A 26807-nucleotide genomic window follows, 5' to 3' on the forward strand; every position below is an offset into this window, starting at 1 on the left:
TAGGCTGGGGCGCGGTCTGGGGATCCCTGAAAGCTCAGGGTCTTTGGTCTCGGGAAGAATCTCTTCTACCGATAAATATTCTGGAACTGAGAGCGATATTCAATGCGCTCCAGGCCTGGCCCCAGCTGGCGAGGACCAGGTTCATACGGTTTCAATCAGACAACATGACGACTGTTGCGTACATCAACCATCAGGGGGGAACAAGGAGTTCCCTAGCGATGGAAGAAGTAACCAAAATTATTCTTTGGGCGGAGTCTCACTCCTGCCACCTGTCTGCTATCCACATCCCAGGAGTGGAAAATTGGGAAGCGGATTTTCTGAGTCGTCAGACATTGCATCCGGGGGAGTGGGAACTCCATCCGGAAATCTTTGCCCAAGTCACTCACCTGTGGGGCATTCCAGACATGGATCTGATGGCCTCTCGTCAGAACTTCAAAGTTCCTTGCTACGGGGCCAGATCCAGGGATCCCAAGGCGGCTCTAGTGGATGCACTAGTAGCACCTTGGACCTTCAAACTAGCTTATGTGTTCCCGCCATTTCCTCTCATCCCCAGGCTGATAGCCAGGATCAAGCAGGAGAGGGCGTCGGTGATCTTGATAGCTCCTGCGTGGCCACGCAGGACTTGGTATGCAGATCTGGTGAATATGTCATCGGCTCCACCTTGGAAGCTACCTTTGAGACGAGACCTTCTTGTTCAGGGTCCGTTCGAACATCCGAATCTGGTTTCACTCCAGCTGACTGCTTGGAGATTGAACGCTTGATTTTATCGAAGCGAGGATTCTCAGATTCTGTGATCGATACTCTTGTTCAGGCCAGAAAGCCTGTGACTAGAAAGATTTACCACAAAATTTGGAAAAAATATATCTGTTGGTGTGAATCTAAAGGATTCCCTTGGGACAAGGTTAAGATTCCTAGGATTCTATCCTTCCTTCAAGAAGGATTGGAAAAAGGATTATCTGCAAGTTCCCTGAAGGGACAGATTTCTGCCTTGTCGGTATTACTTCACAAAAAGCTGGCAGCTGTGCCAGATGTTCAAGCCTTTGTTCAGGCTCTGGTTAGAATCAAGCCTGTTTACAAACCTTTGACTCCTCCTTGGAGTCTCAATTTAGTTCTTTCAGTTCTTCAGGGGGTTCCGTTTGAACCCTTACATTCCGTTGATATTAAGTTATTATCTTGGAAAGTTTTGTTTTTAGTTGCGATTTCTTCTGCTAGAAGAGTCTCAGAATTATCTGCTCTGCAGTGTTCTCCTCCTTATCTGGTGTTCCATGCAGATAAGGTGGTTTTACGTACTAAACCTGGTTTTCTTCCAAAAGTTGTTTCTAACAAAAACATTAACCAGGAGATTATCGTACCTTCTCTGTGTCCAAAACCAGTTTCAAAGAAGGAACGTTTGTTGCACAATTTGGATGTTGTTCGCGCTCTAAAATTCTATTTAGATGCTACAAAGGATTTTAGACAAACATCTTCCTTGTTTGTTGTTTATTCAGGTAAAAGGAGAGGTCAAAAAGCAACTTCTACCTCTCTCTCTTTTTGGATTAAAAGCATCATCAGATTGGCTTACGAGACTGCCGGACGGCAGCCTCCCGAAAGAATCACAGCTCATTCCACTAGGGCTGTGGCTTCCACATGGGCCTTCAAGAACGAGGCTTCTGTTGATCAGATATGTAGGGCAGCGACTTGGTCTTCACTGCACACTTTTACCAAATTTTACAAGTTTGATACTTTTGCTTCTTCTGAGGCTATTTTTGGGAGAAAGGTTTTGCAAGCCGTGGTGCCTTCCATTTAGGTGACCTGATTTGCTCCCTCCCTTCATCCGTGTCCTAAAGCTTTGGTATTGGTTCCCACAAGTAAGGATGACGCCGTGGACCGGACACACCTATGTTGGAGAAAACAGAATTTATGTTTACCTGATAAATTTCTTTCTCCAACGGTGTGTCCGGTCCACGGCCCGCCCTGGTTTTTTTAATCAGGTCTGATTTTTTATTTTCTTTAACTACAGTCACCACGGTACCATATGGTTTCTCCTATGCAAATATTCCTCCTTAACGTCGGTCGAATGACTGGGGTAGGCGGAGCCTAGGAGGGATCATGTGACCAGCTTTGCTGGGCTCTTTGCCATTTCCTGTTGGGGAAGAGAATATCCCACAAGTAAGGATGACGCCGTGGACCGGACACACCGTTGGAGAAAGAAATTTATCAGGTAAACATAAATTCTGTTTTTATCTCTCTGTCAAATCTAAATAAAAGTTATATTCAATTAAAGGGATACTAACCCCACATCTTTTCTTTCATGATTCTGATAGAACATGCAATTTTAAGCAACTTTCTAATTTACTCCTATTATTATCAATTTTTCTTTGTTCTCATGTTATCTTGATTTGAAAAAGCAGTAATAAAAGGTTAGGAGCCGGCCCAGCACCTTGGTAGAGCTTGCTGATTGGTTTGATACATTTAGCCACAAATCAGCAAGTGCCACCCAGGTGCTGAACAAAAAATGGTCCGGCTCTAAAGCTTACAGTACTGCTTTTTCAAATCAAGATAGCATGAGAACAAAGAAAAATTGATAGTAGGAGTAAATTAGAAAGGTGCTTAAAATCTCATGCTCTATCTGAATCATGAAAGAAAAAAAATTGGTTTAGTGTCCCTTTAACAAATTTATTTGTAGAAAAATTGCGTAATAAATCATTTGTAGCTGATTATTTTTGCTATAGTAAAGGCTTAATTACATAAAATGTCCAGATAATTATTGCCTGTCTTGTTTGTTTATATTTAGAGTTTGTTATAACTTACGTGGAAGAGTAGTGGGCATCTCTCCACTTCCGAAGGCTGCTACTGGTGGGATCCAAATCCGAGTTACTAACACTGTTAAATATAGAATAAAATCAGCACAGGTTCAGAAGGAATGGTTGTAAATTGAAACCGTTGTAAATTGAAACCCAGTTTATAATGTAAGTCAATGGGAAGTGAGGGAGTTCGGTTCCAGGCCCCTCTCAAAATTGTCATAAGTAACACCTAATACATTATTTTTAAAGCTTTGAAATGAAGACTTTAAATGCTAAACAGCATTATAAACCTAATAAAATAATCACACAACACAGAATATATAATTAAACTAAGTTAAATGTTCAAAAACATTTGCTAAACAGCATTATAAACTTAATAAAAAAAATTAAACAACACAGACTTCACTTGCATTTTTCTGCAAACAGTTATTTCTATGCATTCCAATCTGGACTGATTTATAGACAGGAAGAGCTTGTTCCTTTGAAATCTGCTCGATAGCTCAGGTCTAGTTAAACTGATTAATTTCGGCTTTGCTGCCACACAAGCGGACAGCTCCACCTACTGGCTATTTTAATAAATGCACTGCTTATCAATGCTTTTCAATAGCAGTCACATGACTGGAAAAAAAGGTTGTTATTCTGAAACGGTGTAAATTGAACCGTTGTAAACCGAGGGCAACCTGTAATTAAGTAGGTTAATTTGCTTTTCTAGCAGATTCTAGTATGAAATCATGAAAGAAAAATGTTTGGTTCATTATATCTTTAAGCACAACACTTGATCATGGAAAGTAACTTGCCAAGAAAAAGGTAACAGGGCTAGTGAACTGGGACAGGATACATTTTGAATGTAATACTCTGGGAGTAGAAATCTAATCTTCAATCCATTTTTTTTTTTCTAAAACCGATGTTTGTATTCCTTATTTAGGTACTTACCACCATAACTAGGCTGAGGCGTGCTTGGGGCTGATCGCCCTGCAGAGTATTTTCGTGGATCTGGAAAACATCAAGGATAAGAGACAGGTAAGTCTAACACGTGTATTAGTGAACAATAGTTATTAGTGATGGGCTAGGGAACTGGGACAGGGTACTACTATTTGAATGTAATACTCTGGGAGTAGAAATCTAATCTTCAATCCATTTTTTATTCTAAAACCTACTTTGTATTCCTTATTTAGGTACTTACCAGAACTAGGCTGAGAAGTGCTTGGGGCTGATGATCGCCCTGCAGAGTATTTCTTTCATGTAATTAGCAAGAGTCCATGAGCTAGTGACGTATGGGATATACATTCCTACCAGGAGGGGCAAAGTTTCCCAAACCTTAAAATGCCTATAAATACACCCCTCACCACACTCACAATTCAGTTTTACAAACTTTGCCTCCTATGGAGGTGGTGAAGTAAGTTTGTGCTAGATTCTACGTTGATATGCGCTCCGCAGCAGGTTGGAGCCCGGTTTTCCTCTCAGCGTGCAGTGAATGTCAGAGGGATGTGAGGAGAGTATTGCCTGTTTGAATTCAATTATCTCCTTCTACGGGGTCTATTTCATAGGTTCTCTGTTATCGGTCGTAGAGATTCATCTCTTACCTCCCTTTTCAGATCGACGATATACTCATAAATATACCATTACCTCTGCTGATTTTCGTTTCAGTACTGGTTTGGCTTTCTACAAACATGTAGATGAGTATCCTGGGATAAGTAAGTCTTATTTTCTGTGACACTCTAAGCTATGGTTGGGCACTTTTTTAATAAAGTTCTAAATATATGTATTCAAACATTTATTTGCCTTGACTCAGGATGTTCAACATTCCTTATTTTCAGACAGTCAGTTTCATATTTGGGATAATGCACTTGAATCAAATATTTTTCTTACCTTAAAAATTTGACTTTTTTCCCTGTGGGCTGTTAGGCTCGCGGGGGCTGAAAATGCTTCATTTTATTGCGTCATTCTTGGCGCTGACTTTTTTGGCGCAAAAAATCTTTTCTGTTTCCGGCGTCATACGTGTCGCCGGAAGTTGCGTCATTTTTTACGTTCTTTTGCGCCAAAAATGTCGGCGTTCCGGACGTGGCGTCATTTTTGGCGCCAAAAGCATTTAGGCGCCAAATAATGTGGGCGTCTTATTTGGCGCTAAAAAAATATGGGCGTCGCTTTTGTCTCCACATTATTTAAGTCTCATTTTTTCTTTGCTTCTGGTTGCTAGAAGCTTGTTCCTTGGCATTTTTTCCCATTCCTGAAACTGTCATTTAAGGAATTTGATCAATTTTGCTTTATATGTTGTTTTTTCTCTTACATATTGCAAGATGTCTCACGTTGCATCTGAGTCAGAAGATACTTCAGGAAAATCGCTGTCTGGTGCTGGAACTACCAAAGCTAAGTGTATCTGCTGTAAACTTTTGGTAGCTGTTCCTCCAGCTGTTGTTTGTATTAATTTTCATGACAAACTTGTTAATGCAGATAATATTTCCTTTAGTAATGTACCATTACCTGTTGCAGTTCCATCAACATCTAATGTTCAGAATGTTCCTGATAACATAAGAGATTTTGTTTCTGAATCCATCAAGAAGTCTATGTCTGTTATTCCTCCTTCTAGTAAACATAAAAAATCTTTTAAAACTTCTCTTTATACAGATGAATTTTTAAATGAACATCATCATTCTGATTCTAATGACTCTTCTGGTTCAGAGGATTCTGTCCCAGAGGTTGATGCTGATAAATCTTCATATTTATTTAAAATGGAATTTATTTGTTCTTTACTTAAAGAAGTACTAATTGCTTTAGAAATTGAGGATTCTGGTCCTCTTGATACTAAATCTAAACGTTTAGATAAGGTCTTTAAATCTCCTGTGGTTATTCCAGAAGTTTTTCCTGTTCCTGGTGCTATTTCTGAAGTAATTTCCAGAGAATGGAATAATTTGGGTAATTCATTTACTCCTTCTAAACGTTTTAAGCAATTATATCCTGTGCCGTCTGACAGATTAGAATTTTGGGACAAAATCCCTAAAGTTGATGGGGCTATTTCTACCCTTGCTAAACGTACTACTATTCCTACGTCAGATGGTACTTCGTTTAAGGATCCTTTAGATAGGAAAATTGAATCCTTTCTAAGAAAAGCTTATCTGTGTTCAGGTAATCTTCTTAGACCTGCTATATCATTGGCTGATGTTGCTGCAGCTTCAACTTTTTGGTTGGAAACTTTAGCGCAACAAGTAACAGATCATGATTCTCATAATATTATTATTCTTCTTCAACATGCTAATAATTTTATCTGTGATGCCATTTTTGATATTATCAGAGTTGATGTCAGGTTTATGTCTCTAGCTATTTTAGCTAGAAGAGCTTTATGGCTTAAAACTTGGAATGCTGATATGTCTTCTAAATCGACTCTACTTTCCATTTCTTTCCAGGGTAACAAATTATTTGGTTCTCAGTTGGATTCTATTATCTCAACTGTTACTGGTGGGAAAGGAACTTTTTTACCACAGGATAAAAAATCTAAGGGTAAAAACAGGGCTAATAATCGTTTTCGTTCCTTTCGTTTCAACAAAGAACAAAAGCCTGATCCTTCATCCTCAGGAGCAGTTTCAGTTTGGAAACCATCTCCAGTCTGGAATAAATCCAAGCCTTCTAGAAAAGCAAAGCCAGCTTCTAAGTCCACATGAAGGTGCGGCCCTCATTCCAGCTCAGCTGGTAGGGGGCAGGTTACGTTTTTTCAAAGAAATTTGGATCAATTCTGTTCACAATCTTTGGATTCAGAACATTGTTTCAGAAGGGTACAGAATTGGTTTCAAGATAAGACCTCCTGCAAAGAGATTTTTTCTTTCCTGTGTCCCAGTAAATCCAGTGAAAGCTCAAGCATTTCTAAAATGTGTTTCAGATCTAGAGTTGGCTGGAGTAATTATGCCAGTTCCAGTTCTGGAACAGGGGCTGGGGTTTTATTCAAATCTCTTCATTGTACCAAAGAAGGAGAATTCCTTCAGACTAGTTCTGGATCTAAAAATATTGAATCGTTATGTAAGGATACCAACGTTCAAAATGGTAACTGTAAGGACTATCTTGCCTTTTGTTCAGCAAGGGCATTATATGTCCACAATAGATTTACAGGATGCATATCTGCATATTCCGATTCATCCAGATCATTATCAGTTCCTGAGATTCTCTTTTCTGGACAAGCATTACCAGTTTGTGGCTCTGCCGTTTGGCCTAGCTACAGCTCCAAGAATTTTTACAAAGGTTCTCGGTGCCCTTCTGTCTGTAATCAGAGAACAGGGTATTGTTGTATTTCCTTATTTGGACGATATCTTGGTACTTGCTCAGTCTTTACATTTAGCAGAATCTCATACGAATCGACTTGTGTTGTTTCTTCAAGATCATGGTTGGAGGATCAATTCACTAAAAAGTTCATTGATTCCTCAGACAAGGGTAACCTTTCTGGGTTTCCAGATAGATTCAGTGTCCATGACTCTGTCTTTGACAGACAAGAGACGTCTAAAATTGATTTCAGCTTGTCGAAACCTTCAGTCACAATCATTCCCTTCGGTAGCCTTATGCATGGAAATTCTAGGTCTTATGACTGCTGCATCGGACGCGATCCCCTTTGCTCATTTTCACATGCGACCTCTTCAGCTCTGTATGCTGAATCAATGGTGCAGGGATTACACAAAGATATCTCAATTAATATCTTTAAAACCGATTGTACGACACTCTCTAACGTGGTGGACAGATCACCATCGTTTAATTCAGGGGGCTTCTTTTGTTCTTCCGACCTGGACTGTAATTTCAACAGATGCAAGTCTTACAGGTTGGGGAGCTGTGTGGGGATCTCTGACGGCACAAGGAGTTTGGGAATCTCAGGAGGTGAGATTACCGATCAATATTTTGGAACTCCGTGCAATTTTCAGAGCTCTTCAGTCTTGGCCTCTTCTGAAGAGAGAATCGTTCATTTGTTTTCAGACAGACAATGTCACAACTGTGGCATACATCAATCATCAAGGAGGGACTCACAGTCCTCTGGCTATGAAAGAAGTATCTCGAATTCTGGTTTGGGCGGAATCCAGCTCCTGTCTAATCTCTGCGGTTCATATCCCAGGTATAGACAATTGGGAAGCGGATTATCTCAGTCGCCAAACGTTGCATCCGGGCGAATGGTCTCTTCACCCAGAGGTATTTCTTCAGATTGTTCAAATGTGGGAGCTTCCAGAAATAGATCTGATGGCGTCTCATCTAAACAAGAAACTTCCCAGGTATCTGTCCAGATCCCGGGATCCTCAGGCGGAAGCAGTGGATGCATTATCACTTCCTTGGAAGTATCATCCTTCCTATATCTCCTCCTTTTGAACCCATGCATTCATTGGACATTAAATTACTTTCTTGGAAAGTTTTGTTCCTTTTGGCGATCTCTTCTGCCAGAAGAGTCTCTGAATTATCTGCTCTTTCTTGTGAGTCTCCTTTTCTGATTTTTCATCAGGATAAGGCGGTGTTGCGAACTTCTTTTGAATTTTTACCTAAGGTTGTGAATTCCAACAACATTAGTAGAGAAATTGTGGTTCCCTCATTATGTCCTAATCCTAAGAATTCTAAGGAGAAATTGTTGCATTCTTTGGATGTTGTTAGAGCTTTGAAATATTATGTTGAAGCTACTAAGTCTTTCCGAAAGACTTCTAGTCTATTTGTTATCTTTTCCGGTTCTAGAAAAGGCCAGAAAGCTTCTGCCATTTCTTTGGCATCTTGGTTGAAATCTTTAATTCATCATGCCTATGTCGAGTCGGGTAAAACTCCGCCTCAAAGGATTACAGCTCATTCTACTAGGTCAGTTTCTACTTCCTGGGCGTTTAGGAATGAAGCTTCGGTTGATCAGATTTGCAAAGCAGCAACTTGGTCCTCTTTGCATACTTTTACTAAATTCTACCATTTTGATGTATTTTCTTCTTCTGAAGCAGTTTTTGGTAGAAAAGTACTTCAGGCAGCGGTTTCAGTTTGAATCTTCTGTTTATGTTTTTCATTAAACTTTATTTTGGGTGTGGATTATTTTCAGCAGGAATTGGCTGTCTTTATTTTATCCCTCCCTCTCTAGTGACTCTTGCGTGGAAAGATCCACATCTTGGGTAGTCATTATCCCATACGTCACTAGCTCATGGACTCTTGCTAATTACATGAAAGAAAACATAATTTATGTAAGAACTTACCTGATAAATTCATTTCTTTCATATTAGCAAGAGTCCATGAGGCCCGCCCTTTTTTGTGGTGGTTATGATTTTTTTGTATAAAGCACAATTATTCCAATTCCTTATTTTATATGCTTTCACACTTTTTTTTTATCACCCCACTTCTTGGCTATTCGTTAAACTGAATTGTGGGTGTGGTGAGGGGTGTATTTGTAGGCATTTTAAGGTTTGGGAAACTTTGCCCCTCCTGGTAGGAATGTATATCCCATACGTCACTAGCTCATGGACTCTTGCTAATATGAAAGAAATGAATTTATCAGGTAAGTTCTTACATAAATTATGTTTTTCGTGGATCTGGAAAATATCAAGGATAAGAGACAGGTAAGTCTAACATGTGTATTAGTGAACAATAGTTATTAGTGATGGGCTAGGGAACTGGGACAGGGTACTATTATTTGAATGTAATACTCTGGGAGTAGAAATCTAATCTTCAATCCATTTTTTTTTAAAAAAACCTATGTTTGTATTCCTTATTTAGGTACTTACCAGAACTTGGCTGAGACGTGCTTGGGGCTGATGATCGCCCTGCAGAGTATTTTCGTGGATCTGGAAAACATCAAGGATAAGAGACAGGTAAGTCTAACACGTGTATTAGTGAACAAAAGTTATTAGTGATGAATGAATCATAATTTAAAAAAAAAAACATATACAGGCCAGGTAGTGAAATATATATAGAAAATCTTGTCAACAGCCCATAATAGGCTATTTAATGTCACAGTCGATTATTTATATTTTAAATATTTGAAGTCACATTACAGAAAAAAGGATGCAAAGGCCACAGCGTATAAAATTCAGGTATTGGTGAGGTAGGGAAAGACAAAAATAAGGGCCTTGGGAGGGAAAGAGAAGAAAGGTGACATGAGGAAAAAGGATATAGAGGAACAACAAATGAAGGGGCATAGGGGAGTGAGGGGAACACAAAAGAAGGGCCATGGTGAGGGAGAAGGATGATATATATATATATATATATATATATATATATAATAACTATTATTTATATAGCGCCTTTCTCACAGTGGGACTCAAAGTCTTGAAGGTCATTTTCAGCGCTCGCTCTCAAAATTTAAAATAATCGTCAGGTGAATAATTATAGTTGTTATTATTAAGAAATTTAATGGTACTCATTTGAGCGACATCAGAAGGATTAAGGGCTGAGTTGGCCCTGCTGGGATTTGAACCTTTGTATCTTTGAACAGGCTTTTGTAGTCAGGGCATTTTGACAATCGAGCTACCTCACCAACCTTATATAAAGTGTGATTTTGATTCTGTCATATACAACTATGCCAGATGCATTCATATTCTATCTTTCACATACACAATTCACAAACACAAGAAATGTATGTGGATGATGGAAGTTGAGTTATGACATATGTTTATGTAACTATGTATGCTGCCTAGAATGCAACTCCCGTCATACATGATTTCTTTCATGTAATTAGCAAGAGTCCATGAGCTAGTGACGTATTGGATATACATTCCTACCAGGAGGGGCAAAGTTTCCCAAACCTTAAAATGCCTATAAATACACCCCTCACCACACCCACAATTCAGTTTTACAAACTTTGCCTCCCATGGAGGTGGTGAAGTAAGTTTGTGCTAGATTCTACGTTGATATGCGCTTCGCAGCAGGCTGGAGCCCGGTTTTCCTCTCAGAGTGCAGTGAATGTCAGAGGGATGTGAAGAGAGTATTGCCTATTTGAATTCAATGGTCTTCTTCTACGGAATCTATTTCATAGGTTCTCTGTTATCGGTCGTAGAGATTCATCTCTTACCTCCCTTTTCAGATCGACGATATACTCTTATATACCATTACCTCTACTGATTCTCGTTTCAGTACTGGTTTGGCTATCTACTATATGTAGATGAGTGTCCTGGGGTAAGTAAGTCTTATTTTTTGTGACACTCTAAGCTATGCTTGGGCACTTTATATGTAAAGTTCTAAATATATGTCTTTAAACTTATATTTGCCATGATTCAGGATAATCAGTATTCCTTCATTCAGACTGTCAGTTTCATTATTTGGGATAATGCATATGAATAAATATTTTTTTCTTACCTTGAAAATTTATCAATTGACTTTTTTCCCTGCGGGCTGTTAGGCTCGCGGGGGCAGAAAATGCTTCAATTTATTGCGTCATTGTTGGCGCAAAAATTTTTGCCGCAAAATTTTGTCATTTCCGGCGCCGTAGTTGACGCCAGAAGTTTGTTCTGTTACGTCATTTTTTGACGCATGTGTGTTCAGACGTTTTTTTGCGCCAAAAGATGTGTGCGTCGTTTTCAGCGTCAGAGGTTGTTTGGCGCCAATAATGTGGGTGTCATACTTGGCGCCAAAAAATGTGGGCTTCATTCTTGTTCCACTTTTTCTCACATTATTTAAGTCTCACTTTTTTGTTGCTTCTGGTTGCTAGAGGCTTGTTTGTTTTGCATTTTTTCCCACTCCTGAAACTGTCATTTAAGGAATTTGATAAATTTTGCTTTATATGTTGTTTTTTTCTATTACATATTGCAAGATTTTCCATACATTATTCCTGGATCAGAACATACTGAGACATTCCTGTTGACTGAGATCAGTCCTACCAAAGCTAAGTTCATTTATTTTAAATGTTATGAATGTTTATCTTTAGCTATGGTTTGTAATAAGTTATCATGATAAACTTTTACATGCAGAATCCATTAGTATTTGTGCTTTATATATTGCTATTCTTTTTACATCTTATGTACAAGATATACTTAGAAATTTATAAGAATTTTTTTCGGATTCTATTTTAAAGGCTTTGTCTGACATCTCGCCTTCTAATAAATTTGTAGGTCTTTTTCAGACTTCTTTTTTAGTTGATGAAGTTTCAAATGACCAACAACATAATGAATTATCCTTCTCTGATGGTGTTTTTTTCTCATTCAGAATTTTTCTTCATCAGATATTGACACTAACAAATCTACTTTTTTATTTTTTATTAGAGTACATTTGTTCTTTGTTCAAAAGGTGTTGATTATTTTGGATATTGAAGTAACTAGTTCTTTGGATTTTAAAGACTAGCTAACATTTAAATTCTGCTTATTTATCTTCTGTGATTTCTTCAGAGGTTTTTTCCAGTTCCTGATACTAGGGAATGGAATAGGCTGAGAATTTTCTTTTAGTCCTTCTTTAAGGTTTTTGAATTGTATTCTTTGCCGGCAGTTAGTTTTGTTGAAAGATTCCTCAAGTTAAGGGGGCTATCTCTACTCCTGCTAATATACTATTATTCTTATAGCAAATAGTATTTATTTTTTTCCTTCAGATGGTTGTATCTTATTTAAGGAAAATTATTTTCAGGTACTTTTATTAGTCCTGTAATTTATTTTGCTGATGTTGCAATTGCTTCATCTTTCTGGTTGGATACTTTAAGATCAAGTATCGGATTATGATTTGTTTAGCATTGTTAAAAGGACAAAATCTACTACTCGTTTGAAGTTCAGACTAAGTGCTATTGCATTGTCTTGCTATCTTGCATTTGTTGTTTGCGCAAGTCCAGTGTGTTGACTGGTCCTTTAACTTGATTAACATGCTAATAATTTCATTTGTGTTGTCATTTTATTAAATATTTTCGCAAATGAGGTTTAATCTATGTCTTTAGCTATTTTAGCTAGAAGAACTTTGTGATTTTATTCTTGGAATGCTAATTTGATTTCTTAAATCCATATTTCTTTTTTTCCAAGATAATCAATTATTTGGATTCAATTATTTAACTGTTACTCTAGGCTTCAAGATTGAGTTCTAAGACTAAAACTTTAAGCTTATATTGGTTTTCTGTTCTTACTAAGGAACGGAATCCTGAATTCTTCCCCAAGTAACATGTTTATAATTGGAAGTTTTTTCTTCATTTAAGCCTTTTAAAAGTTCAAAGTCAGCTCCCCTAATTTGCATGTAGGTGCGGTTCTTATTCCAGCTTGGCTGGTAAGGGGCAGGTTAAGACTTTTTTGAAATTTGTTTGGTTCTATTCGGTCCAAACTTCTTAGACTTTGGGTACAGAATAGGATTCAGAGTAAAACCGTCTGTGAGAAGTCTTTTTTCTCTATCATATTCCAGTAAGACTAAAAGTTTCCTGAAGTGCGTTTCAGACCTATATGTTTTGGGTACTGGTGAAGTGCGGCTGGTCACCTATTGGGGCTCAAGCGCTGCTCAGACCTGGAGTTTTCTGGGGTATTTATTCCAGTTTCATTTTAGGAACTGGGTTTTGGGGTTTTATTCAAGACTATTCATTGTTCCAAAGATAAAAAATCTTTTTGAATTGTCATATAAGTGTACCATCTTTTAAAATGGTGTTTATATGGTCTATTCTGCCTTTTTGGTCAGTGATGGCATTATTTGTTTACATTAGATACAATAGATGCATATCTTCATTTCTTTCATGTAATTAGCAAGAGTCCATGAGCTAGTGACGTATGGGATATACATTCCTACCAGGAGGGGCAAAGTTTCCCAAACCTCAAAATGCCTACAAATACACCCCTCACCACACCCACAAATCAGTTTTACAAACTTTGCCTCCCGTGGAGGTGGTGAAGTAAGTTTGTGCTAGATTCTACGTTGATATGCGCTTCGCAGCAGGCTGGAGCCCGGTTTTCCTCTCAGTGTGCAGTGAATATCAGAGGGATGTGAAGAGAGTATTGCCTTTTTGAATTCAATGGTCTCCTTCTACGGGATCTATTTCATAGGTTCTCTGTTATCGGTCGTAGAGATTCATCTCTTACCTCCCTTTTCAGATCGACGATATACTCTTATTTACCATTACCTCTACTGATTCTCGTTTCAGTACTGGTTTGGCTTTCTACTACATGTAGATGAGTGTCCTGGGGTAAGTAAGTCTTATTTTTTGTGACATTCTAAGCTATGGTTGGGCACTTTTATATAAAGTTCTAAATATATGTGTTTAAACATTTATTTGCCTTGATTCAGGATGATCAATATTCCTTATTTCAGACAGTCCGTTTCATTATTTGGGATAATGCATATGAATAAATCATTTTTTCTTACCTTAAAAATTGACTTTTTTCCCTGTGGGCTGTTAGGCTCGCGGGGGCTGAAAATGCTTCATTTTATTGCGTCATTCTTGGCGCGGACTTTTTTGGCACAAAAAATTTCTTGTCATTTCCGGCGTCATACTTGTTGCCGGAAGTTGTTCGTGTTTGCGTCATTTTTTTTTACGTTTTGCGCCAAAAATGTCGGTGTCACCAGATGTGGCTTCATTCTTGGTGCCAAAAGCATTTAGGCGCCAATAATGTGGGCGTCTTTTTTGGCGCTAAAAAATGTGGGCGTCATTATTGTCTCCACCTTTTTTTCACATTATTTAAGTCTCATTTTTCATTTGCTTCTGGCTGCTAGAGGCTTGTTCATTGGCATTTTTTTTCCCATTCCTGAAACTGTCTTTTAAGGAATTTGATAGATTTTGCTTTATTTGTTGTTTTTTCTCTTACATATTGCAAGATGTCTCAGATTGACCCTGGATCAGAAGCTACTTCTGGAAAAACGCTGCCTGATGCTGGTTCCACCAAAGTTAAGTGTATTTGCTGTATACTTGTGGTAACTGTTCCTCCGGCTGTAGTTTGTGATGAATGTCATGATAAACTTGCTAATGCAGATAGTATTTCCATTAGTAATATTCCATTACCTGTTGCTGTTCCATCAACATCTAATACTCAGGATGTTCCTGTTAATATAAGAGATTTTGTTTCTAAATCTATTAGGAAGGCTATGTCTGTTATTCCTCCTTCCAGTAAACGTAAAAGGTCTTTTAAAACTTCACATTTTTCAGATGAATTTTTAAATGAACATCATCATTCTGATTTGTCTGTTTCTGATGATGATTTTTCTGGTTCAGAGGATTCTGTCTCAGATATTGACACTGATAAATCTTCATATTTATTTAAAATGGAATTTATTTGTTCTTTACTTAAAGAAGTTTTAATCGCATTAGAGATGGAGGAACCTAGTCCTCTTTATACTAAATCTACTAAGCGTTTAAATTCGGTTTTTAAACCTCCTTTAGTTATTCCGGAAGTTTTTCCTGTCCCCGATGCTATTTCTGAAGTAATTTCTAGGGAATGGAATAATCTGGGTAATTCTTTTACTCCTTCTAAAAGGTTTAAGAAATTGTATCCTGTGCCATCTGACAGATTAGAGTTTTGGGACAAAATCCCTAAAGTTGATGGGGCTAGCTCTACTCTCGCTAAACGTACTACTATTCCTACGGCAGATAGTACTTCCTTTAAGGATCCTTTAGATAGGAAGATTGAATCCTTTCTAAGGAAAACTTATTTATGTTCAGGTAATCTTCTTAGGCCTGCTATTTCTTTGGCTGATGTTGCGGCAGCTTCCACCTTTTGGTTGGAGGCTTTGGCACAACAAGTCTCAGATCATAATACTCATAGCATTGTTAAACTTCTTCAACATGCTAATAACTTTATTTGTGATGCCATCTTTGATATCATTAGAGTTGATGTCAGGTTTATGTCTTTAGCTATTTTAGCTAGAAGAGCTTTATGGCTTAATACTTGGAATGCAGATATGTCTTCTAAGTCAACTTTGCTTTCCCTTTCTTTCCAAGGTAATAAATTGTTTGGTTCCCAGTTGGATTCTATTATTTCAACTGTTACAGGGGGGAAAGGAACTTTTTTACCTCAGGATAAAAAATCTAAAAGTAAATATAGGGCTGCTAATCGTTTTCGTTCCTTTCGTCAGAATAAGGAACAGGAGCCTGATCCTTCCCCTAAAGGAACGGTTTCTGTTTGGAAACCATCTCCAGTCTTGAATAAATCCAAGCCTTTCAGAAAGCCAAAGCCAGCTCCCAAGTCCACATGAAGGTGCGGCCCTCATTCCAGCACAGCTGGTAGGGGGCAGATTACGATTTTTCAAAGAAATTTGGATCAATTCGATTCACAGTCTTTGGATTTAGAACATTGTTTCACAAGGTTACAGAATAGGTTTCAAGGTAAGGCCTCCTGCAAGAAGATTTTTTCTTTCTCGCATTCCAATAAACCCAGTGAAGGCTCAAGCATTTCTGAAATGTGTTTCAGATCTAGAGTTGGCTGGAGTAATTGTGCCAGTTCCAGTTCTGGAACAGGGTCTGGGGTTTTACTCAAATCTTTTCATTGTACCAAAGAAGGAGAATTCCTTCAGACCAGTTCTGGATTTAAAAATATTGAATCGTTATGTAGGGATACCAACATTCAAAATGGTAACTATAAGGACTATTCTGCCTTTTGTTCAGCAAGGGCATTATATGTCCACAATAGATTTACAAGATGCATATCTGCATATTCCGATTCATCCAGATCACTTTCAGTTTCTGAGATTCTCTTTTCTAGACAAGCATTACCAGTTTGTGGCTCTGCCGTTCGGCCTAGCAAAAGCTCCAAGGATTTTTTCAAAGGTTCTCGGTGCCATTTTATCTGTAATCAGAGAACAGGGTATTGTGGTATTTCCTTATTTGGAAGATATCTTGGTACTTGCTCAGTCTTCTCATTTAGCAGAATTTCATACGAATCGACTTGTGTCGTTTCTTCAAGAACATGGTTGGAGGATCAATTTACCAAAGAGTTCATTGATTCCTCAGACAAGGGTAACCTTTTTAGGTTTCCAAATAGATTCAGTGTCCATGACTTTGTCTCTGACGGACAAGAGACGTCTGAAATTGGTTTCAGCTTGTCGAAACCTTCAGTCTCAATCATTCCCTTCGGTAGCCTTATGCATGGAAATTCTAGGTCTTATGACTGCTGCATCGGACGCGATCCCCTTTGCTCATTTTCACATGCGACCTCTTCAGCTTTGTATGCTGAACCAGTGGTGCAGGGATTATACAAAGATATCACAGTTAATATCTTTAAATCCGATTGTACGACACTCTCTGACGTGGTGGACAGATCACCATCGTTTAGTTCAAGGGGCTTCTTTTGTTCTTCCAACCTGGACTGTGATCTCAACAGATGCGAGTCTGACAGGTTGGGGAGCTGTGTGGGGGTCTCTGACAGCGCAGGGGGTTTGGGAATCTCAGGAGGCGAGATTACCAATCAACATTTTGGAACTCCGTGCGATTTTCAGAGCTCTTCAGTCGTGGCCTCTTCTGAAGAGAGAATCGTTCATTTGTTTTCAGACTGACAATGTCACAACCGTGGCATACGTCAATCATCAAGGGGGGACTCACAGTCCTCTGGCTAAGAAAGAAGTATCTCGGATACTTGTATGGGCGGAATCCAGCTCCTGTCTAATTTCTGCGGTTCACATCCCAGGTATAGACAATTGGGAAGCGGATTATCTCAGTCACCAGACGTTACATCCGGGCGAATGGTCTCTTCACCCAGAGGTATTTCTTCAGATTGTTCAAATCTGGGGACTTCCAGAAAAAGATCTGATGGCCTCTCATCTCAACAAGAAACTTCCCAGGTATCTGTCCAGATCCAGGGATCCTCAGGTGGAGGCAGTGGATGCATTGTCACTTCCTTGGAAGTATCATCCTGCCTATATCTTTCTGCCTCTAGTTCTTCTTCCAAGAGTGATCTCCAAGATTCTAAAAGAGCGTTCGTTTGTTCTGCTGGTGGCTCCAGCATGGCCTCACAGGTTTTGGTATGCGGATCTTGTTCGGATGGCTACTTGCCAACCTTGGACTCTTCCATTAAGACCAGACCTTCTATCTCAAGGTCCTTTTTTCCATCAGGATCTCAAATCATTAAATTTGAAGGAATGGAGATTGAACGCTTGATTCTCAGTCATAGAGGTTTCTCTGACTCCGCAATTAATACTATGTTACAGGCTCGTAAATCTGTGTCTAGGAAGATATATTATCGAGTCTGGAAGACTTACATTTCTTGGTGTTCTTCTCATCATTTTTCCTGGCATTCTTTTAGAATTCCTAGAATTTTACAGTTTCTTCAGGATGGTCTGGATAAAGGTTTGTCTGCAAGTTCTTTGAAAGGACAAATTTCTGCTCTTTCTGTGCTGTTTCACAGAAAGATTGCTAATCTTCCTGATATTCATTGTTTTGTACAGGCTTTGGTTTGTATAAAACCTGTCATTAAGTCAATCTCTCCTCCTTGGAGTTTGAATTTGGTTCTGGGGGCTTTACAAGCTCCTCCGTTTGAACCTATGCATTCTCTGGATATTAAATTACTTTCTTGGAAAGTGTTGTTCCTTTTGGCCATCTCTTCTGCTAGAAGAGTTTCTGAGTTATCTGCTCTTTCTTGTGAATCTCCTTTTCTGATTTTTCATCAGGATAAGGCGGTGTTGCGGACTTCATTTAAATTTTTACTTAAAGTTGTGAATTCTAACAACATTAGTAGAGAAATTGTGGTTCCTTCATTGTGTCCTAATCCTAAGAATTCTAAGGAAAGATCGTTACATTCTTTGGATGTAGTTAGAGCTTTGAAATATTATGTTGAAGCTACTAAAGATTTCCGAAAGACTTCTAGTCTATTTGTTATCTTTTCCGGTTCCAGGAAAGGTCAGAAGGCCTCTGCCATTTCTTTGGCGTCTTGGTTAAAGTCTTTGATTCATCATGCTTATGTCGAGTTGGGTAAAACTCTGCCTCAAAGGATTACAGCTCATTCTACTAGGTCAGTTTCTACTTCTTGGGCGTTTAGGAATGAAGCTTCGGTTGATCAGATTTGCAAAGCAGCAACTTGGTCTTCTTTGCATACTTTTACTAAATTCTATCATTTTGATGTGTTTTCTTCTTCTGAAGCAGTTTTTGGTAGAAAAGTACTTCAGGCAGCTGTTTCAGTTTGATTCTTCTGCTTATAATTTCAGTTTTTTTCATTATAAGATTAAAACTTTTTGATTTGGGTTGTGGATTATTTTTTCAGCGGAATTGGCTGTCTTTATTTTATCCCTCCCTCCCTAGTGACTCTTGCGTGGAAGTTCCACATCTTGGGTATTTATTATCCCATATGTCACTAGCTCATGCTCTTGCTAATTACATGAAAGAAAACATAATTTATGTAAGAACTTACCTGATAAATTAATTTCTTTCATATTAGCAAGAGTCCATGAGGCCCACCCTTTTTTGTGGTGGTTATGATTTTTTTGTATAAAGCACAATTATTCCAATTCCTTATTTTTTATGCTTCGCACTTTTTTCTTATCACCCCACTTCTTGGCTATTCGTTAAACTGATTTGTGGGTGTGGTGAGGGGTGTATTTGTAGGCATTTTGAGGTTTGGGAAACTTTGCCCCTCCTGGTAGGAATGTATATCCCATACGTCACTAGCTCATGGACTCTTGCTAATATGAAAGAAATGAATTTATCAGGTAAGTTCTTACATAAATTATGTTTTTCTGTTTTCAATTAGATTATTTTTATTTTCTGAGATTCTCTTTTTTTGACTAGCATTACCAATTGTTGCTTTTCCTTCTGGTCTAGCGACAGCTCTAAGAATCTTTTCAAGGTTCTCAGTATTCCTTATTTGGACGGTATCATGGTACTGGCTCAGTCTTTTCGTTCTGCGGAATCTCATACGATTCAACTTTGTTGTTTCTTCAAGACATGGTTAGAGGATCTTTTTATCAAAAGCTCCTTGATTCCTCACACAAGGGTCACCTTTTTTAGGTTTCCAGATAGATGGTGTCAATGTTTTTGTCTCTAACAGACAAGTGACAAGTTTATTAGGTTCCGTTTGTCGGAACCTTCAGTCTCTATTATTTCCTTCAAGTTGCTATATATGCTTGGAAGTTTTAGGTTTCATGGCTGCAGCATTGGATTCTATTCCCTTTGCTCATTTCATAGGAAACCTTTCCAATTTTTTATGCTGAATAATGGTGCAGGGATTCTAGGATATCACTTTTTATATCTTTGAATCCTAATGTTTATCTATCTTGATTCGGTGGTTAAGATCACCATCATTTAGTTCTACAGGTCTCTTCGGTTCTTTCAACCTGGACCATGATCTCTACAGATGCGAGTCTTTTAGGTTGGGAGGCTGTCTGAGGATCTCTGTCAGCACAAGGGGTTTGGAAATCTCAGGAGGCGAGATTACCATTTGATATTTTGGAACTCCGTGCATTCTCAGAGTTCTTCAGTTGGTTTCTTTTTGAAGAAGAGACGTTTATTGTTTTTTCAGACAGACAATGTCACAACTGTGGCGTATGTCAATCATCAGGGTGGGACTATCAGTCCTTAGGCTGTGACAGAAGTATCTCAGATATTTGCTTGGGCTAAATCCAGCTCCTATCTAATTTCTGTGGTCTTTTTCCCAGGTATAGACAATTGGGAAGCGGATTATATCTGTTAATCAAGCTTTACATCCGGGAGAATGGTCTCTTTACCCAAATATGTTTTTCAATTTTTCAGATGTGAGGGCTTCCAGAAATAGATCTGATGGCACCTCATCTAAACAAGGAATTTCCCAGGGGCCTATTCAGGTCCGGGGATCCTCAGGCGGAAGTAGTGTACGCATTGACACTTCCTTGGAATTATCAATCTGCCTATATTTTTTCATCTCTGGTTCTTCTTTTTAGAGTGATTTTCAATTATCAGAGAGCAAACTTTGGTGTGGCTGGTGGCTCCAGCATGGCCACTCAGGTTTTGGTATATGGTTCTTGCTCGGATGTCCAGTTGCCGATCTTGGCTACTTCCATTAAGGCCAGACCTTATATCTTAACATTTGTTTTTTTCATCAGGAATTCAAATTATTAATTTGATGGTATGAAAATTTAACGCTTAGTATTTAGTCATAGAAGTATCTCTGACTCAGTGTTTAATACTATGTTGCAGGCTCGTAAATCTGTGTCTAGTAGGATTTATTATCGAGTTTGGAAGATTTACATCTTATGATGCTCTTCTTATGAATTCTCTTGGCATTATTTTAGAATTCCTAGGTTTTTATAGTTTCTTCATAAGATTTTGTCTGCATGTTCCTTGAAGGACAAATCTCTGCTTTTCCTGTGCTGTTTCACAGTAAGAATTTCTAAATCTTTCTGATATTCATTGTTTTGTTCAGGCTTTGGTTCGTATCAAGCCTGTCATTAAGCCAATTTCTCCTCCTTGGAGTCTTAATTTGGTTCTGAAGGCTTTACAGGCTCTTCTGTTTGAGCATATGCTTTCTTTGGACATTAATTACTTTCATGGAAAGTATTGTTCTTTTTAGACATCTCTTCAGCTAGAACAGTTTTTTAATTATCTGTTCTTTCTTGTGAATCTCCTTTTTCTGATTTTTCATCAGGATAAGGTGGTTTTTGCTGTCCTCATTTAAATTTTTTACCTAAAGTTGTGAATTCTAACAACATTGGTAGAGGAATTATTGTCCCTTCCTTGTGTCCTAATCCTAAGAATTCTTTGGTAAGATTCTTACATTTTTTGGATGTGGTAAGAGTTTTGAAATATTATGTTGAAGCTACTCAGATTTCAGACAGACGTTTAGTCTATTTGTTATCTTTTCTGGTTCTACGAAAGGTCAGAAGGCTTCTGTCATTTCTTTGGCATCTTGGTTAAAGCTTTTGATTCATCTTGCTTATTTGGAGTCGGGTTAATCCCCGCCTCAGAGGATTACGGCTCATTCTACTAGGTCAGTTTCTACTTCCTGGACTTTTAAGAATGAAGCTTCTGTTGATCAGATTTGCAAAGCAATAACGTGGTCTTCTTTGCATACTTTTACTAAATTCTACCATTTTGATGCTTTCTCTTCCTCAGAAGCAGTTTTTGGTAGAATAGTACTTCAGGCAGCTGATTCAGTTTGATTCATCTGCTTATAATTTCAGTTTTTTTCATTGTAAAAATTGAAACTTTTGATTTGGGTAGTGGATTTATTTTTCAGCGGAATTGGCTGTCTTTATTTTATCCCTCCCTCTCTAGTGACTCTTGCGTGGAAGTTCCACATCTTGGGTATCTGCTATACCATATGTCACTAGCTCATGGACTCTTGCTAATTACATGAAAGAAAACATAATTTATGTAAGAACTTACCTGATAAATTCATTTCTTTCATATTAGCAAGAGTCCATGAGGCCCACCCTTTTTGTGGTGGTTATGATTTTTTTTGTATAAAGCACAATTATTCCAATTCCTTATTTTTGATGCTTTCGCTCCTTTCTTATCACCCCACTTCTTGGCTATTCGTTAAACTGAATTGTGGGTGTGGTGAGGGGTGTATTTATAGGCATTTTAAGGTTTGGGAAACTTTGCCCCTCCTGGTAGGAATGTATATCCCATACGTCACTAGCTCATGGACTCTTGCTAATATGAAAGAAATGAATTTATCAGGTAAGTTCTTACATAAATTATGTTTTTTGCCTTACAGATATGGGTCTTTCTTTATTTGTTTAAAAAAAAAAAAAAAAAAAAGTAAATTGTAATAGCTAAAGGATAAATCGATTGTCTTGTCTTCCACTTTATTCCCTTTTTTTTGGTTTTTTATTTCCACACCCATGCAAAGTAATCAAAGTAATCATATATTTAATTTTACTCACCAGCTCTCTTTTGCCTGACAGATTCATCTCTCCTACTTGAGCTTCCTTCTCCAGTGACAACAGCCTCTTCAAGAAGCTTGTCCCGCATCTCCATCTCCCAACTGTTGAAACGCACACTCTTTGTGGAGTGCATCAAGGACATTTTCTTTTTGACAATGGCCCTGCAATCATAATACCTATAAATAAAATAAAAACATATTTTTGGTTATTGATAAACTATACTGACTTTATTTGAAAATAAGGATTTCTTACATTTTGCATCTGATACATCCAAAGAATACCAGCGGAGCTATTGGAAATGAATGACAGTGCCTGACCTTTACCACGGATTTTTATAGTTTTAAAAAGTTATATTATAGAGATGGATAGATTAATAGAAATATATATATAAATTCACAGGTTATTGTTGTTTTATATGAATGTAAAATTTAGTTATGTAACAAATAAATTTGTTTTTTGTTTTTTTAAAGTTAGTACAGTGTTTGCTTATCTGGTATACATTGAAATGGACTATAAAGTCAAAATAAAGTTTTCTGACTCTGAATCAGCTAGATCAGATAATTGGAAAGTTAAGGGGACATGAAAAGAAAACCAAATATTTTGCCTGATTCAGATAGAGGATATCATTTTCCAAAAATTTCGCATTTACTTTGATTTTCTAATTTATTTCATTCTCTTGGTATCATTTATTGAAGGAGCAGCAATGCACGAATAATTTCTAACAAAACACCTGGATGAGCCAATCAAAATTAAAATAGATGTATATGCACTGTGCAGCCACCAATCAACAGCGAGAAAATAGCTTCTCTGCTGCTCCAAAGCTTGCCTAGAAAAACATTTCAACAAATGATAACAAGAGAAGGAAGATAATCAAATAATATACGTTATTTTGAAAGTTATTTAATTAAAATTTAATTATCTATATGAATCGTGGAAGAAACATTGATTCATGTCCTTTTAAATATATACATTTAATAATTTACTTCATTTATATAAATTTAATTTACAGTCTTTTATGTAATAACTTCCTGAGCATGTGCAGAAGCTCACAGGGTATACATATAGGGCATATTTATCAAGGTCTGGCGGACCTGATCAGACAGTGCGGATCAGGTCCGACAGACCTCGCTAAATACGGCGAGCAATACACTCGACCTATTCAGCATTGCACCAGCAGCTCACAAGAGCCGCTGGTGCAACGCCGCCCCCTGCATACTCGCGGACAATAGGACACCAGCAGGGGGGTGTCAATCAACCCGATCGTACTCGATCGGGTTGTATTCTTGCGAGTTTTGTCCGCCTGCTCAGAGCAGGCGGACAGGTTATGGAGCAGCGGTCTTTGTGAACGCTGCTTCATAACTGCTGTTTCTGGTGAGCCTGCAGGCTCGCCAGAAAAACGGGGCATCAAGCTCCATTCGGAGCTTGATTCAACATACGCCCTATAGTCTGTGATTGGATGATATCTGTCACATATACAGGTGACCATAAACAAATAATTGGTATAAAAATAATTCTATACATTTTAATGAAGTGTTAGAATTGCATTGTATTTTTATTAGCTATAGCTACAGTACTTCTTAATTATTTTATTTATTAAACCGCATGAGCGGTCCTTTAACAATAAGATTTATATTATAAGGACAGGTATGTTTGGCTGATGCTGTCATGCACATACTAGAAAGAGTGAGACTGCAGCATGAGAAAAACATACCTGGACTTAAAAAATATTACCACCAATGCTGAATGTGCAGTGGAGAGTAGAGGAAACTGCGCGAGAAAAGCATGAGGACGGCGCTGCTCAAAGTGAATTTGATAATAAATTGATAAGTATACATTTTTTTATAAATGAATATTTAAAGGCACACTGAAAACAAATTTTTTTCTTTCACGATTCAGGTAGAGCATGGAATTTAAATAAAATTTAAAATTTAATACTATTATTTTTTTTTTCTTTAGTCAGTCTCCTTGGAGCTTGATTTGAAAAAGAAGGAATGTAATTGTAAAGCTTAAAGGGACATGAAAGCCAATTTGTTTATTTCTTGATTTAGAAAGAGCATGTCATTTTAAACAACTTTCTAATTTACTTCTATTATCTAATTTGCTTCATTCTCTTGATATCACTTGCTGAAAAGCATATTTAGATATGTTCAGTAGCTGCTTATTGGTTGCTGCACCTAGAGGCCTTGTGTGATTGGCTCACACATGTGCATTGCTATTTATTCAACAAAGGATATCTAAAGAATTGAGCAAATTAGATAATAGAAGTAAATTGGAAAGTTGTTTAAAATTGCATGCCCTATCGCAGGGGTGTCCAAACTTTGCTCTCCAGAGGTTTTGAAACTACATTTCCCATGATGCTCAGCTAGATAAAATGCTGGCTGAGAATCATAGGAAATGTAGTTCCAAAACCTCTGGAGAGCAAAGTTTGGACACCCCTGCCCTATCGGAATCATGAAAGTTTAATTTTAACTAGACTGTCCCTTTAAGAAATTGAACAATTTTTGGTTCAGCATCTTGGATAGCGATTGCTGATTGGTGGCAACATTTATCCAACAATCATCAAGCACTACCCAGGTACTGACCCAAGGATGGGCTGGCTCATAGGCTTACATTCATTCTTTTTCCAATAAAGATAGTTACCAAGGGGTTAATTTATCAAGCTCGATACGGGGCTTCATGCCCCTGAGGCTCGCAGGAAAAGTTATGAAGCAGCTGTCATTTATCAATGTGCGGCGGACATGATACGCTACATCGTATCATTTCCCCACGCACATTAATACATTGACCCCCAAGAGAACACAGAAAATTTGATAATAGGAGTAAATTAGAAAGTTGATAAAAAAAAACATTGATGCTCTATCGGAATCATGAAAGAAATAATTTGGGTTAAGTGTCCCTTTACGTTTGAATCTGACTTTGTGCCCCATAAAGTGGATTAAAGTTTATCCCTTGCCTTTATTTATAAATCATGAGAAGACAAATATATACAATCCAAAAAATGAATATATTTGGTATTTTTTGGGCAAAGTTTCCATCTTTAATTCTGTAAATATTATAAAAAAGGCCTTAAATGGATAATAAATAGTAAACACAAACATTTTATTTCAAGATAGAGATGAAAATTTAAACAATTATATAATTTAATAGTAAGTCATTATTTCTTCATTCACATGGAATCTTTATTTGAAAGCAGGAATGAGCATTTTTAGGTGCAGAACCTGGGTTGCACTTGCTTATTGGTTTAATAAATGTTGAAACCAATCTCAAAAGCTCGCCAGGGTACTAAAACAAAAAATGGCCAGGCTCTGTCCTGTCCTTAACTTATCAAACTACAATTTCAAATAAAGATAACAAGAGAAAAAAGACAAATTAATAATAAAATAGGAGTCATTTAGAAAGTTGATTAAAAAATAAATGCTCCAGCAGAATCATGAAATAAATTTTCAGAGTTTACTATCCCTTTAAGCTTGACTTACATTCCTGCTTTTTCAAATAAAGATGTCATGACAATGAAAAATAATATTAATTGAATGTATTTCTTTAGTTTACACATTTTGGCCTGTGTAGTATGTACACACAGGCTAACTAGAGTTAGTTTTTTACTATAAAAAAAAAATTGTTTTTGAAAACTTACCGGTGCTTGACACAGGCGGCTGTACGCTCCACTCCCCCAACTGCGAAGACGGCATCGCGAACAGTGTTCCATGCCGCTTGCTTGGCCGACGAGGAAACACTTGATGAAAATAAAATGTGCCTGACTTTGAGCACAGCAGACACTAGACACCAATTTTCATCGGCTGTAAAAATTGACCCTCTGTGCCTTGGTGATGTGGCACGCTCTTCAACAGCATCAGACTCAGAGGTACTTGTAACTTGTGGCCTCCTCCTCTTACTATGATTTTTGGCACTGGTGTGCTCATGCCTCTCCTTGTCCCTACCTACCCTAGTAGTACTGGTACCAAGCTCCCTAAACTGCCTATCCCTATGATGAATCCTACGCCTATCCCTACCTCTATCACTATCCCTATTACTAGCTTCATGGTCCCTATCCCTCCTACCTCTAGTACTACTCTCCCTAGCTACACTGTCCCTATCTCTAATGTCCCCCCTATCACCTCCATGAACAATAGCAATTTCTGTACCAGACATTCTCCAACAACCTGCTCTCTTCAACTCACAAAAAAATATAAGAATCAGATATGTTACATGGGTGTGGCTATAGTGTGCAGGATTGATGCAAGCATAATTGCAGGCTGCCTGATTGGCTGCACAGTGCACACACACTGCACACTACACAGTCTAAATAATTATAAAGATAGTGTTTAAAATAAATGACATATTACATTTATTTATTATTAATATATTACAGTCATT

The sequence above is a fragment of the Bombina bombina genome, chromosome 2 (genome assembly GCF_027579735.1).
Source record: "Bombina bombina isolate aBomBom1 chromosome 2, aBomBom1.pri, whole genome shotgun sequence".
NCBI lineage: Eukaryota > Metazoa > Chordata > Amphibia > Anura > Bombinatoridae > Bombina > Bombina bombina.